The 4,783-nt window shown below is 36.9% G+C and overlaps 1 pseudogene; it reads left to right on the top strand.

Annotated features, from left to right (window-relative positions):
• Nucleotides 1-713: 713 nt before the first annotated feature.
• On the top strand, nucleotides 714-807 carry LOC116547647 (annotated as a pseudogene).
• The last annotated feature ends 3,976 nt before the right edge of the window (nucleotides 808-4,783 follow it).

Consider the following 4,783-nt stretch of genomic DNA (forward strand, 5'->3'; position numbering starts at 1 on the left):
TCTGAAAGTTCCCCATTTCCTCTTCTGTCTCTACCAGTCAGTCACTACACAGTAGCCATAGTCATGAGGCCATCAATCCCCAGACCTAGAACACTCTACAGACTTGCTGCCATCATTAAAGTGAAATCCTAACTCCTTATTCTGTCCTAAAAGATCAAGGCCCTTTCCACCTCTCTAGCCTCATCTACCAGTATTTCTTCCCTGGCTACATTCCAACATTTCACACTGACTGTTTCCAACACACTAAACTCATTTCCACCCCAAAGCCAATTCTTCCCCACTTCCACACCTGGAATGCACACAGATACTTCACCATTCATATCTCAACTCAAATAACATCTTCAAAAGCTTCCCAGACCTCACAATATACAGAGGCATCCCCTGGTGAGAAGCTGGTGGTGAGGGTAATCAGGAGCCCTTTGGCCACAATAAGTTTAGAAATTTATTATATATTTAAGTGAACATTTAACTTATCATAGACCCCATTTTACTGACTTTACGGTACTTACAACTATCAAATTATCTTGTAAAGTTCTTTACTTATATATGTGAATAAAATTCATTCATTCATTCCTGCTATGCCTATCAGAAGCATTAGCCCAAATAGGAACTGTGATCCTTTCGTATGTCACTTGAAAGAATTCATTTCTGTGTGCCTGGTACCACTGGGTAAAAAGGACACACGTGCATTTTTTTTTTTAAAGTCTGTTTTGATTCTTCTGTAATTCCTAAGTGTGATGATTGAGTTTCCACACTCAAACCTGAGTGTGAACCTTTTTACAACATCAGCACATTACCAGCCTGATGTTTAAAAATAAAGGTCAATTTCAACTGTCCCATTAATTTTACAAGTCTTCAAATTATGCTTCTAAAGAACTGAAAAATTCGACAGCTGGCCTGCCGCATTATCATGAGATTTCTATTTGATATAATATCAACTTATCAATGTACAGGAATGTTGTTGATTTTGAGATTGCACTGCCTGTCACTAAAATAGTACACTTTTAAATAAGGATCAGGTCAATATAAAAAGTATTTACTTTTAATGATTAAATTGGGATCTCTAATATCTTGCCTTTGGGATACTTAGTATATTATATAAGTGGCTATTTGCTATCTAAATGTACCAATTTAAACATTTTTAATGTTTAAATTGGTACATTTAGATAGTATATATTTTTTTAGAATTTGTCCTTGCTATTAGTCCTTTTTTTTTTTTTTTAGAATTTCAAAGCTTTCAGACACTGCTACCAAAAAAATCACAATAGATGTTTTACCTGGTTGTTACACATTATAAATGATCTCATAGTAAATCATCAATCACTGGGATGTACATTTTATAAGGACAGAGATATTTATCCAGTTTGTTCATTGTATCTCCCAGCACCTATTCCTGGCACATTATCGGCTTAAAAAAATAGATGTTGTTAAATAACCGCAAGCTCCTGCTTTAGTTTATGGAGAACATCATATTACTTCCAAATTTTGAGTGCACTGCCAATATGTGTAATCTCTTCTTGCTATTGCTTGATGCCATTAAAATATTAAGCATGATCTGAATAGCAATTCTACCTCACAAGTTCTTGACTTTCATGTTATGCAGTGATGTACGGCAAATGGGTGGCAAGAGATCAACATAGATTTTTGCATAAGGTCTGATTAACATAGATTCTCTTACATTGTGCTGAGGAGGCAAGACTCATTATGGAGTCTGGATACATGGACTACTCTAGGGCTAGGGAGAAAGCCACCAATGGAAGACCATCTGTCTGTGCATCTCTGAATACAGAGTGCCAGAGTATCAAATTTTATACTGATGCCAAGGTGAATGTTAAATAGCGCTACAGGGCTGATAACGGACATTGCCACAATAAAGTTGTCAGAAGCAACGATTGTGAATCATAAAAAAGCAGCTCAGTTTTGGTGTGCTGTAAGTTGTTTATACTAATGAAAATTAAAACAGTCAAGTTCATGAACAATCATTCATAAATAATCAAGATTATTCCTAAAACATTTCTCTTGCCCTTACATTTCTAAGAAAAAAGCAGCAGAAATATAACTAGTTTGCTGGGAACTACATATAACACAGTGAACACGAGTGGGAATGTGTGTCATATGAATGCCACCTATTCATGTCAAAGTAGGCCGACACTGCAGATCTGAAGCAAGCAGCTCTCTACCACCTAAATCCTAAATATGAATCCTTGTTCCAACTTCAAGTAACCTCTGGCATTTATAACCTGTTTCTTAATATGAAACAATAACCCCTGTCTAGATTTGTAAATAAAAATTATAAAGAAAAATAAACATATTTCTGATCCTTTGATCAACATAGTCTGCCTACCTGGCTGGCTGGACTGAGGTGGAGCAGGTTCAGAACCCACTGGGAAAGCTCCAATACAAGAAGACTAGTAAACAGGCCATTATTTAACAAACAAAACAGCCTTTAATAAAATATGCATTATACCACTTCACACCCACCGAGATGCCTATAATCAAAAAGATATTAAGTATTGACAAGAATGTAAAGAAACTGGAACCCTCACACACTGCTGATGACAATGTAAAATGATACAGTCACTTTGGAAAACAGTTCCTCAAAATGTTAGGTATAGTTATCATGTGAGCCAGCAATTCCACTCCTAGGTATGCACGCAAAAGAACTAAAAACAGATCTGCAAAAAAGCTTCTATACAAGTGTTCATGGCAGCATTTTTCTTAATTGCAAAAATGTGACAACAAGCCAAATGTCCATCAACAGACAAATAAAATGTGGTACATCCATATAATGGAATATTTGGCAATGAATAAAAATGCATGACATGCAGAGATAGATAAACCTTGAAAACATGCTAATGAAAGAAGTCAGACACAAAGACCACAAGTCATCTGATTGCACTTACATAAAATGTCTAGAATAGGCAGATCTATAGAGACATAGATGAGTGGTTAAGGCTGAGAGATTTGGGAAAAATAGGGAGTGACTCAATGGGCACAAGGTTTCTTTTTGTGATGAAAGTGTTACAACAGATTAGACAGGGGCGATAGCTGTTCAACTGTGAATACATTAAAACCATTGAATTGTACACTTTAAATGGGCGAGTCCTATGGTATGTGAACTATATCTTGATAAAGCTATTAAAATATATTGTGTATTATCTTTAAATAAGTATAGCTTTCAACCATCAAATGACATGTCTTATAGAGATGAAGTATGGGTATATTGTCACCCCAACAGCTACATTCCATATAGTTCACAAAGTCCTCTCCCAGCCCCCAGTCTCCATGACCAAGAGTATTCCCCAGGGCATATCTGCCAGAGCTCCCAGAGAAGATGCTTTCTCTTCCTAGGTGAAGCCAGAACTTCACCTCACTTTTGTTTGATCTCTTCTGGTTACAAATCACAGGTGAAGCTGGTTTCAACTGGGGCTGCTTCTGTGACAAGAGAGAATGGGCCAACACTAAGAAAAACACAATGAGGGAGTGGGGCAGTGGGATAAAGATGGAGGGGAAAGAGGAAGGTGAGAAAGGAGGAGACACAGGAAGAACACAGTAATTATTGTTGGAGCATCTGCATCCAGCCATGCTGGCTAGTTTAAAGTGGGTTTCTGTAATTTGCTTTTAGGAGAGTCTTAATATGTTACTTCACTACAAACTCTTTCCCTACTTAACCGATAAAATTTCTAAGGATATATACACAAAACTAAATCCTGGGCCTTTTTTGTTTAATAAAAAGGCATGAAACATTGCAAAGAGCACACACAGCTCAGTGGTTAAATGAAGTCAGACAGACTGATTCAAATATGAGTCCTAGGCTTACCTAAGTGATCTTAGGTATACACACTTTAACTTCCCCAAACCTTAGTTGCCACTTCTATAAAATGGGGGCCCTAGGTTTGGTTTTCTTACAGACAGGCCACTGTCCACATAAATGAAATAACCCATGGCAGGGTCTCAATACAGTACTTGGCATATGAAAACACTACAATATGACCCACCATTATCGGTGGTAAACTCATGATTTATCACAAATATATTTAGAGCATAGAAAAATATTGTTTTAAAGCAAAGATAGCATGAATAAGACTAGTAGGTAAGAGCCAGAGAAAACTGTACCATGCTTCACAAAAAGTACTTCTTATTCATTTGGAGATCATTATTTAAGGTATGTTAGAAACTAAATCTAGTAATGGTAAACACAACAGCCAGAACCAAAAATGCTAATTTATAAAAATCAATTCTGGTTCTTAGCTAACCTTGTCCAGTACATACTTTAGAGTTATTTCTTCTTAGCCTTCAGTCTGCAATCACCTTTGAAAACCACTCCCCACTTGCAAATAGACAGCTTTAGACAACTATTTAGATTGCTAAGTTTTCTGTTCTTCAACACTGTATATTATTGCATCCACATGAGAGAATTCCCTCCATTCATCTACTGCCCATAGATAGCATTAACTTGGCTATGACACAAGTCCTCTCCAAAAAGTGACCCTGTGATCACTCATTTCTGAGTTTATTCATTCATTCAACAAAGACTTAGTGAGAACCTACCATGTGTACTAGGTACCAGAGATGCAGAGGATAAAACAGATACCTCTTCTCCGTGTTCTCATGAGGACCTGTTGCCTTCTCATCAGTACACTGACCACACTGATTTCTGATTTCCTAATTACTTCTCTGCAACCCCTACAGAGACTCTAAGCAATCTGAAGTTGAGGACCATAGCAAATCTGATTTGCACTGTATCACATTATTTTGAGTAAGTCATGGAAAAAAACTGAAA

This window comes from Sapajus apella, unplaced genomic scaffold, assembly GCF_009761245.1.
Source record: "Sapajus apella isolate SASKATOON/1434 unplaced genomic scaffold, GSC_monkey_1.0 scaffold3955, whole genome shotgun sequence".
Classification (NCBI taxonomy): Eukaryota; Metazoa; Chordata; class Mammalia; order Primates; family Cebidae; genus Sapajus; species Sapajus apella.